Consider the following 12,103-nt stretch of genomic DNA (forward strand, 5'->3'; position numbering starts at 1 on the left):
ATCTTCGCCGAGCCCGGCAGGGGCTTGGCAGACCGTGGCCCGGTGCACCAGAGCAGCCAAGCGCCGCCCCCGGGTTGCCCCCGCCTCCACCGCGGAGTCCCCAAGGGGGCGCGGGCGCTGGAAAGTTTCGGTGCCAAATGGCGGCGGAGGGCGGGGCGGCGCGGCGGCTCCTTGCTCTGGAACGCAGATTTCCTTCTTTCTAGTCTAGGATAATTAGAAATAGCCCAAGTGGCGAAGCACTCCTAGGATGCAGGAGACTACAGTGGTAGAGACCTGGGAACTAACCCAAGTTAAACCCACATACCCCAGGTGGTTTCTCTCCTCAAATAGGAAGCAGCTGGGGCTATATGATGAGTTCCTCCCTCGCTACAGCTGCAAGCATAAGACCAGTCTCTGCCTTCCAAATCCATGTTTGTTCAAAAATCATATTGGTTTCTCTGTAGAAAATTTATTGAAAAAAAAATATATATGTGTGTGTGTGTGTCTATTGGATCCTTCTGTTCCATAGACTCATTTTTATGCTAACCCAACACTATCTTGATTACGGTAGGTTTTTAGTAAGCCTTGAAATCAGAGAGTATTAGTTTTCCAACTAAAGTCTTTGCGATATTATTTTAGCTATCCCAAATCTTTTGCATTTTGATATAAATTTAAAATTAACATTTTAACTTCAATTTTTAAAATTTTCACTTTTGTCGATGTCTGTTTTGTACACTCTGGGATTATGATAAATTTCAATTCATAGTTGATTTTTTAGAAAATAATAGCTTAAAAATACTGTGCCTTTCAATCCATAAATATGATGTATCTCTCCATTTATTCAGGCCTTTTTAATTTTTCTCAGCTCTATCTTAATCTTTCAATCTAGAGATCTTACATGTTTTGCCAAAACATTCCTAAACATTTTGTTTTATGGTACTACTTAAAATGGTTTATTTTAAATTTTTCATAAATCAATTTTGTTATTAAGTAAATCCCAGCCATAGTACTCCGTGTCTATACTTTGGTTTCTCCACATATGAAACAGAGGTAATAATACCATCAAACCCTTAAGTTATTAACTGTCCTGTGAACAGTTCTTTTCAGATTGTAAAACCTAATGACTCAATGGAGCCTGGAAAAATAAAGAAAACTATGATAAATAAAATAAATATAAATTTTCTTTTTATGATCCAAAGAGATCTATCATTGGCCCACTAGCATCTTTCCTTTCAGTCACTCTTTCCACACTATACTACACCCACACATATATGTATACACTCAAACACAGATGTTTTTAATCCTGTTTACTATATGTTATTATTGTTGTTGTTGTTATTATTATTATTATCTGGTATCAGGAATTGAACCCAGTGCTTAACCACTGAATCACATTCAGCCATTTTTATATTTTATTTAGAGATAGGGTCTCACTGAGTTGCTCAGTCATAAGTAATAAAAATGTTAAATTTAATTTTTCTCTTATTAATAATATTTAGGCAATTCCAAAGTTTTGCAACTACAAATAATTCTGTAATAAACATCATTGTACAGAGTAAATTCCTAGGAAAAGTACTTTTGGTAAAATTAATGATTTTTACAGGCTTTGATTCCTAGTTTTATTTTTTAGGTTAATCAATTTACACTAGCACCAATTGCATATGAACGTAAACATTTGAAATATGTCATGAAGGAAGAAAAGGAGAAATGTGGATCATGATTTTGAGTCTTTACTTTTTCTTGCTGCTTTTATATAAATTCTAAATACTTTATGTTAAATGTTTACATCTTTGTAATTGAAAAGAATTAAAAAGCTAACAGAAAAAGTCAATAAATCAGAAGCTGAGACTAGCAATGCACATATCGGTGGCCCGGTTGGTGCAGAACGTGGAGGCCCTGCTCATGGGTCACCAGACCAAGCTTGGAACATAGCACAAGAAATGGCAAAATAGAGCCTAGAACCTGCCCCAGACGGTGGAGTGGAGCACGGTGGAGATATGGGTGGCACAGAGACGCAGGCTCACAGGTCCTTTAAGATTAGAGCGCCAGACTGCGACTCACTTCACTGCAGGGCACCAGACCAAGGACTGAACTGGGGACATAGAGGACAAACAGCCCAGCCCCCCCCACCTCCCTGACACCCAGTGCGGAATGGGTGGTCACCATCTTGGAAAATCTACTGCATCAGCTTTTGGCAGATGCAGCAGGTAGTGAGATTGGTGTCTGAACAGGTTCGTGAGTCCCAGCCCCCCTGGACCCAGCTATGACAACTCAAAACCTTTCTTGCCAGCTCTCGGTGGGCGTGGCTATCAGAGGGAATATGACCCAACAGGTTGCCAATTTCCAACTCCCCCTCGCCACAGCTGTGATGACTTGGTGACTACCCAGCACAGAGATAGCGCTCAGCTGAGCAGGACCATGGTGGCCAGGGCACCACAAGCCCAGAGTGAGCCTAGGGCTGTGGAGAAGAGTCCCATTAATTGGGGCCTGGCGGGCAGGAGAAGTGAGGGGGATAGAGACTGGGAGCAACCCAAAGAGACCAGGATTGGAGAGGCACCTGGCAGGGGAGGAAGAGCCCTAGATTTTATCCCCATTATCACAAAGAAAAATGAACTAAAAGCAAAACATTTTAAGATCTCTTTACATATAAGGAAAACTAACGGTTTGCCATATTTGTTAAAACTATTTGTTTTACTTTTGTAATATCTTTTAATGTATCATATGTATAAAGTAAGAGTATTACACACATATACACATACAATGTACATGGATATTTTCATGTAGACAAGGGAACTGATATTTTAATTTGCTATTTCTCTCAGATCTTTTGTGCTTTAGAAGTCCTAGCCTAATGTCATATATATATATATATGTTTCAGTATGTTATATGTCATATATATATATATATATATATATATATATATATATCAGTTTGTTTTATCTTTAATTGGAATTTATTTTTTATGAATTTCTTAAGAATATTTAAACAATTATCAGGGAACATTTATTGGCTATTCTGCTACATATTTTTAAAATAACTTTCTTCCTAAAATAAATTTTTATATAGGCCAAAATAGAATTCAGGGCTCTTTTGTCCTATTTTTCTGAAAATATTATCTCTTCTTAATAAGAGGTTTCACAGTATTAGCTCAGAAACTACACCAATTTTATAGTTTTTCCATTTTATCATGCAGTAATTGCTTTCAATACCTTTTTAATAACTTTTAATATTTTTTAAACATTAAAAATAAATTCTTTAGTTTATTTCTATCATATATTGTTTAGTAAAGCATGTTTAAGGCCATATATTGCTTTAAGTAATATTATTCCTATGAATGATATTATATAATTATTTCTTATTCTATTCTACTTTAATAAGAATAATGTCTAAGTTATTTTGGTTTTATTCTATATCAAGAGGTATACTGAGTGCCTTATTTTATTTGCATCTTATTCTATGGCTGTATAAATATTATTATCTCCAATTTACAGTAATCAGAATTTTGAGAGGTTTTTGATTTTACCCAAATTTATTATCACAATGTATAACAAATAATTTTTTATACCTCTTGTGAATCAAGTTTATTTTGAATCATCCAGGAGATAGTATAATGTTCATATTTTGGAAGCAATGAAAATTTAGTAAAACATCATAAAAAGCATCAAGATATCTACTAGTTATAATAAACGAAGTGACCCAAAAGTCCTTGTTTCTGGCTAGAATGTTAACACTAATTGATAAAGGAGAAATAATCAAAACATGTTTAGGGTTTTTGTGTCAAAGATGGAGGTGGAAATGAAGTAAGGTTAGAAAAGGGCTATTTAGCAATTATTTTTATGAGTGACTGAAAGAATATGATTTTAGTATAACTCCTGAATTGAGGTGAATTCTTGCTTCTGTTATGGTTTAGATCCCAAAGGTCCATGTGTGAATGGTTAGTCCCCAGCCAGTGGTGTTAATGGGAGGTGGTACAGCTTATAAGAGGAAGGTCCTAATGGAAGTAAGTTAGGTCATTGGGGATGCACCCTTGGACAGGATTTTGGAACTCTGACCTTTACCTCTTTCCCTTTGTTTCCCAGATGCCATGAGTGGAGCGTCCTTGCTCAACCAACACCTCCTTCCATAATGTCTTGCCTCACTACAAGGGTTAAAAACAACAGAGCCACTGAACCATTGCTTGAAACTTTCAAAAGTATGAGCCAAATCTTTTCCTCTCTTTAAATTGTTTTTTCTCTAGTATTTTATCATAATGATGGAGAACTAACTCACTCAACTTCTTTTCTAGGTCACTTTCATGGTGTTCTGAACTAATCAAACATATAAACCCTTATAATCTCTAGCAAGAATTACTACTAAAACTCAAATTTCTATCATTAGTTGTGATATTTTTACTTGTCTAAAATAAACCTTATTAGCTACTAAGAAGTTTTGTCCTATTTTCTTCTGTGCATTTGGACTCTGAGTGGATAAAAAATGAACTAATACAGTGTATGGCATGGAGAGGTGATGGAAAGTGTTTGAGATGCTTCAAAATGCACCATCTGTATTAGGATTCTATTGCCTGCCAAGTTTTCTACTTGGTCCAGGTATTGATGGAAATGAGGGATAGGAAGGGGCAGTAGTGTACAGATTCTCTTACTCTTCTTTCTGACTGGTGAGTATTCCATGGTAGGAAAAAAAGATCTGTTAGCCACAGCTATGATCTTCATACTTGAAATTAGGTGTTTAATATCAGATGAGAAAGTAATTTTCTTATTCTTATCAATTTTTTCTACCCTGTCTGTTATGGTTTAGATATGAGGTATTCACCAAAAGCTCATGTGGGAGAAAATGCAAGGCAATTTAGAGGTGAAATTATTGGGTTATGAGATCCTTGACCTATAAGTGCAACAATCCATTCATAAGGATTAACTGGGTGCTAACTGTAGGTAGACAGGGTATGTCCAGAAGAAGCAGGTCACTGAAGGTGCACCTTTGTGGTTTCTATTTTGTCCCTGGTGAGCAGAGCCCTCTCGGTGCTTCCTGGTTGCCATGTCCTGAAGTGCTCCCTTCTTTCATACCCCTCCACCATAATCTTCTGCTTTACTTGGGGCCTAGGGCAATAGAGTTGGCTGTCTATGGATTGAGACTTCTAAACCATGAGCGCCAAGTAAACATTCCTTCCTCAAAATTATCATTGTCATGTCTTTGATCATAGCAATGGAAAAGTTGACTAAAAACACTCTAATATTTTTTCTTCCTTGAAGAATATGGTAGGTACTATCTCCTAATTACCAAGTTAAAATGAAAACCAGGGAACATTTTTCTTTACTGGCGGGGTACTCACACTCTGAAATGACCAGTGGTTGTCCTATAAAAATGTACTTGCCTCATTTTTATTTCTGTGTATACTACTCATTTTATTCTTCATATGCATGATCCAAATTCTATACTATAAAATATCTAAGCATTCAAATGTGGCAAAGGGAATTAAGCTTAAGACCCTGTGGTTTGCTTGCCTTTAAAAAATAGGACACTGGGGCTGGGGTTGTGGCTCAGTGGTGGAGAGCTTGCCTAGCGTGTGTGAGGCACTGGGTCAAATCCTCAGCACCACATACAAATAAATAAATAAAATAGAGGTGTGCATCCATCTACAACTAATAAAAAGTGTTACTTAAAAAAATTAGGACACTGAATTACAATGGCAAGCTTCCACAGGGGAGTTGAAACTAAAGTCTCTCTTATCTTTACTCAGCAGTGACAATTTTATGATTCCCTGTCTACATGCAGGGTATTAACTCTGCCATCTGTGAGTTCCTCAAATTCATTCTTTTTCATTTATGGTAGTGAATGGTATGTAAATGTGGGATCAGTTTAATCTCTCTTCTTTCTAAAATTAGCAGGGTTGTTTCAATCAGGGTCCCAGATAGAGTTGAAGTTAGTTAACTAGTCCCTGACATTTCACATGCCATCTTTAAATACCAATATTTATGTGATTACATGCTAACATTAGTGCTGTTGTTTCTCAATGTTGGTGCATTAGATATTTATGCCCTAAGTCATTGCATACTCTTTTCTGAGGAAACTTAGGCCATTTTACAAATGTGTGACCATGGAGAGAGCATTATTACTCTCTGATTTTGTCTTTCAAACTCTATCTTCTCCTAGCCTTAGAAAGGTGAGTCTCAGTCTAGGAGGGCTTTTTTCTTTTTTCCTTTTGACCCAATGCTCAAAGTATTATTGTTCTACTGTGAGTGTAGCCCATCTGCTCTGAAATATACACTGAAACCATTCTTTTAGGATTGGGAATGTATCTCACTGGCGAGTACGGGCAATATCCTAGGTTCTATCCCAAGCACTGCAACAAAAACAAACACAAACCATATTCATTCTGGGGAGAAAGCAACAGAGAGAACAACCTTCAGAAGACTCCTGCTGCATGAACTGATGAACCTGTAGGCTGTGGCCCCTTGGGCTTCTCCCTTGTACCCATAGACCAGAGGCCAGCCTCTCTGTTAGTCAGTGTTACCTTATCAATCTTCGAGTAAATTTCAGTAGGAGGAGAGGTGGAAGGGGAGCAGAAAGGGTGAGACCTAGAAGTACCACACAACATTCAGAGGAATGAAAAGATCAGATTTGTATTTGGAGGGGCCATAGGCCATCAGGGGAGTTTCATAAAGAGTCCTGTGCTGAAAATTTTGGTTTGGGGCATTCAGAGTAGTAGTTCGTGGCATGGCAGGGGTAGAGGTGTCGAGTAAAGGAAGAGATTTTATAGAAGATAAAGAACTGGCTTCCCAACTGTGCTGAGGGCCATCTCAGGGTTAAAGAAGCATTACTGTATATCTGAAAGATGTTACTTTTGCCTGGATCTCTCATACTTGCCTGTCAGACTTCCTCAACTAGTGTCTGTAACTACAGTCATCCACACTCTCACGACCTCTGCAAAAAAAAAACCTCTGATGGTTTTCAAGATCTTATCCTTCTCAATAAGGCCTTTATTCTCCTTCACTGACTGATACTATTCTTAAAATGACTCAGTTTATAGGCACCAAACAAGGGCAAGATGACAGCTACAGAGTGTCAGAATCTCATTCTCATCACCTGGCCTCCCCCTCTTCCTGAGCTGACCTCTCTGACCCTGCTGGAAAAGTTGTGAATCTCCTTCACATTATATTCTTAATGAGGCTATTTACCATGAATACTAAAAGAGATCATGACTGTATAATGAATTATCCACTCTGAGATAAGCATACAGAGTGACCCACTTGAGCTGCTTACAATTTAACCTTTTAACAGATCAGAACACTATTGTCACACATAGAGAGGCACATTGCAAGGTTGTCATGATTAAAGAATCTCAGTAACCTACAGCTTTTTTACATTTACTTTTTTTTAAAAAAAAGTTTTTTAATTGAAATTTTAAGACTGGTTCTTATGTTTTTTTTAAATTCTGAAAAATATCTGGAAAAACTATATGAACTGATGAAGATTTTTAAAAAAATGTCATATGCATATCCAAATGGAAATTTTGCATATTCAAGGAAAAAGCCCAGCTTTCCAGGTGTTATCTACAGCTGGATCTATTTTATGACTGGCAGTAAGTTTCATCACTTTCTGAGTCAGGTGCATCCTGGGTATTTGGAAAGTTTTGTTATCAGGCCAGAGGGGTACAGGTGGGCAAGATTGGAGGTTTGGAGAAGGGATGGAAGTGTATTCATGGAAAATTGAGGATGGAGATTAGAAGTGAACTTTTGGTGTAAAATGTGCACTGGATGAGATAAAACCCTTCCTCAAATTCCTACACATTGTTTACAAACACCTTGGTGAGTAGATTGTTTATTTTAAATGGGAAGGAAACTAATCCTAATTGACTTTTGAAATGGGTTGACTTAGAGGCAGCATGAGGGTACATTTGTCTGATTTTTCATGTGTTGGGATGCTCTTATTTTTAAACTATTTTGTCTCTTAAAGCCTGAAATCTTAACAATACAGATACTTATTTTAAGCAATTGTCTTTTTAAATGAAGTACAACCAGAAAGAGTCCTCTGCATCTTTCATAGGAATAAATTTGTGTTTCCTTCAAGAGCTGCTGAACAAACTGGTAAAGAAGGTAAAGCAGTCAAATTTCAAACTGGGCTCTGCCAGCCAGGCCAGCCCCTGCCTGTGTACCCAAGGGTGCTGCCAATGCAGGGCAGGGTAGCCTATGAGAAAAGAGCCTCTGCTTTTATTTTCCATTATATCCTATCCTCCCCTGTGATTTATCTAAAGACTGCAGCTCCTGAATCTTGGTTTTGGGCAAGTTAGAAAGAGAAGCTGATGGAGACCCAGGAAGGACAACTGTGGCAAGAAATAGGGAGGGAGGAGATTGTGATTGAGGATTTCAGCTGCAGTGGGAGAAAGGTCTGAATGATCTCCATGGGAAAAGTAGGTATGGGATGTGTGTGTGTGTGTGTGTGTGTGTGTGTGTTTTCATGCATGGTGGTAGTGGAGTATCATTGTTTGTTCTTTTATTATTGATTTATATGCTATGAAATTCCTGTGTGTCTAACATGTTCCTCAATCTCCACAAACCCTCTGTCTCTGGAAAAAGCCTTCATATATATATGGTATCCACCTAAAGTTCATGGTGTGAGACAATACAAGATAGTTTATAGGGGATATGATTGGGTTATGAGAGTCTTAACCCAATCAGTGAATTAATACCCAGATGGGATTAACTGGGCCATCACTGGAGGTGGGTAGAGTGTGGCTGGAGGAGGTGGGTCATTAGGGGTGTGCCTTTGGGATATATAGTTTATATCTGAGAGTGGAGTCTTTCTCTGATTCTGATCCTCATATGAGCTGATTCTCCCAGCAATTCTCTTCCTCTATGATATTCTGCATTACCTTGACCCCCAAAGAATAGAATTGGTCATCTATGGATTGAGACCTCTAAAAGTGTGAGTCCCCTAATAAACTTTTTCTCCTCTAAAATTGTTCTTGTTTGGTCTTTTAGTCACAGCAATAAAAAGTCTGACTAAAGAAAATAAAACTAAATGCAAGAAGTAATTAGTGCTAGCAAAGGTAAGATGAGACTTCAACCTGCCCAGGGGGTGAGGCCTGTAGGTGGTTCAGCTTACCTCTGCAGCTGACATCATGGTGTCACAGTTTCTATGGCAGGAGAAACTATTTCACTAGTCTTCCCATCACTGAAAGGCCCAGTTTCCCCCTTAGATCTCAACAGGCTGGTTCAGCCTTCTCTACTGATCTGCTTTGAAAGATGGAAGCAATTTTCATCTTGCAGGGGGAACATTGCATGATTGAGGGCCCACCAAAGGTAACCAAATATATCAGCTGCCTCATTCTGCAATATTTATTCAGGAGGAAGGTACATTTTTAAAAGAGAAGGCTTAAAATGTGGCTTTAACACTTAACCCTTGAGGTCAAATAGCTCTTAGAAACCTTACTAACTAAGAGGAATTAAGGAGAGAAGTGAAATAGCTATTGCAAAATGTCACTCCTGTTCTCTCTCATTCATATATAGATATATATGTAGATATATTTATATAACTATATTTAGATAGGTAGGTTGGTTTTATCTGTCTGTCTATCTATTTATCTGGCATGATATTAAGGAAGGCTAGAAAGCCTTTCTCTGTCCCAGCAACTACAAAACTTAATAGGAAGAACTATGATGTAGAAACTCAGCTGCTTGCTGAGACTTTGACCCTCCTGCCAACTGCCTTCTCTACCTCTTTCGGGGAATATCTTGTTTTCCATTAGTTTTTTTCTCCTTCCTTTTTTTTCTCTCTGTCCTTCCCTTCCTTGCTTTCTAAGGACTGGGTGTGTATAATTCACTTTAGCCAGCACTTCTTAGTATTTGAATTACTATTGTCATTATTTGTCTGTCAGAGCTTCTCCTTTTAAAAATGTCATATTTTTCTCCTTTGTCTGATTTCCTTAATCCCAGTTATTAACCTTCCTACCCTTTGACACCTATTAGTGTTTTAATGCATCTCCTGGCATATTTACTTAGATAATTACATGTTTACTTATCTAAGTAAACAGGTGGTGAACTTAATGAAACATGTTTACTTAGATAATTACAGATGTCTGAAAAATACACAGTGTTCTGTGGGCATTTAATTTTGCATAGATGGTGCTGTGTTTTGGGATCTCCTATTCTTTCCTCTTTTTCCTGCTCAATGTGTTTCTGCAATCTATCCTCATGTCTGTATGAAAATTTAACTCACTATCTTCGATTACTCATAGTGTATGACATAGGCTATAATATGCTTGTGTTACATTTTATGTTTCTTTCTTCCACCCATGGGCAAGTACTCTGCAATATTTAGCTGTGCTGCAATAAAAATCCTGTCAACTGTTTCTGTTTTGTTGTACACCTGTTTGGGTTCCCGTATGGAACAACAGACTGGTCTTGCTGGGAGGTAGAGTATATGTATTCTTAATTTCAGTAAGGTCCATTGGATTGCTCTGTGGAATGGCTCTACCAGTGTAGGTACACCCAAGCTATTCATTTCTACCCTTTCCTTGTAGCATGCAAAATTATCCAGTATTCAAAGATTTTCCCTCATATGTTTGCAAAATGTAATGACTGAATTCTAACTGAAGATGGGGAACATTAGGTAGTTAATCCTTTTCATATTTTTTTTCTGAATTCATGTTTTTCCGTAATATTTCCAGGGCAGTAAGTGGCATTACTCTGTTCAGACTGTACCCCTCCCTGTATCCACATTTTTAACCACAACATCACTCTGAAATTCCTTACACAAAAAGTAATGTAATTTCCTCACTCCTCTGATGGTAAGCTGAGCAGAAATGATATAATGCCAGTTCTAGGGTGAGATTTTAAGAACACCAAGAGTTTCTGTCCACTCTTTTGTATTTCTGCCAATGGCAGGAGAAAAATACACCCTGGGTAGTATATTGGGCTTTCTATTACACTGAGTTACCTTAACAAACCACAAACCTCATGACTTAAAGCAATTCCAATTTACTCTTTACTGTTCTGCAGTTCCAAAAAATTAAAACTTTTTGAGTGTTGACATGATGCCACAGCTGACCTAATACGATAAGTCATAGTCAAAATGCATGAGCACTCAAAATATTATGCAAAATTACCTTCAAGTATGTGTATAGGTGGTATATGAAACGTAAATGACTTTTGCATTTAGACTTGGTTCCCATCTCCAAAATATCTCATTATATAATACTCAAATATTTCAAAATACAAATATTTCTGGTTCCATATGTTAGATAAAAGATTCTCAACCTATGTAAAGATGGTCAGTTAAGCACGATTTCTGTTGGTGTCAAAGGATGACCTCCCAATGTTCTTTCACATTTTGACATCCAATAACAAGATTCCCATCTATGGTCTGGGATTTTACCTTCAGTCTTATTTTATGTGAATAACCCTTCTTTCAGCAGCCCAGATCCCTTCAAAGACAGAAGGGTTTGTACTTGTGTAGACTGACTAGCATTTCCTCAAAATCTCAAAATAACATCCATTTAAAGCTAAAACCCATCTCATCCTGGATTACTGTTATTTCTGCCTCTTGGCAAACACAGGATAATATTTGCTTCGAGAATTGCGTTTCTAAAATACACTAACACATTCCTTGATTGAAGAACTATACATTTTACTGTTTAAAATTTCTTTTCAATCTCATATGAATTAAAAAACAAAACAAAACAAAACAAAAAAAAAGAAAAAACAAGAATCTCTAACTGGGAGCAGCAGCACACACTTGTAATCCCAGCAGCTCCAGAGGCTGAGGCAGGAGGATCAAAGGTTAAAGCCAGCCTCAGCAACATCAAGGCACTAAAAAAAGGGCTAGGGATGTGGCTCAGTGGTTGAGTGCCCCCAGAGTTCAATCCCCAGTACCTCTCCCCACTAAAAAAAATTTCTGGCTGTAGTTTAAAAATGTAAAACACAAGATGGTTTTCCAGGATTGTGCTTCTCTGGAAGAATCATTACAATGAACCAGGATAGGGATATGCTGTTATGTTCAAAGACATTCTGTGAGCCACATCATGCCTGATACAGTGAGTCCTCCCTTAATGGTATGTGCTATACATAGCTCCACCTTCCAAATACCCAAATAGCTGTATTTCTCTCTAGTGAAGAACCACAGGGTCAA

General features: G+C 37.7%; 1 pseudogene; it reads right to left on the bottom strand.

Annotated features, from left to right (window-relative positions):
* The window catches only part of LOC125611156, a 9,699-nt pseudogene extending 602 nt beyond the window's left edge, over window positions 1-9,097 (bottom strand).
* Window positions 9,098-12,103: the final 3,006 nt, after the last annotated feature.

Source organism: Marmota marmota, unplaced genomic scaffold (assembly GCF_001458135.2).
Source record: "Marmota marmota marmota unplaced genomic scaffold, marMar, whole genome shotgun sequence".
NCBI classification, from domain to species: domain Eukaryota; kingdom Metazoa; phylum Chordata; class Mammalia; order Rodentia; family Sciuridae; genus Marmota; species Marmota marmota.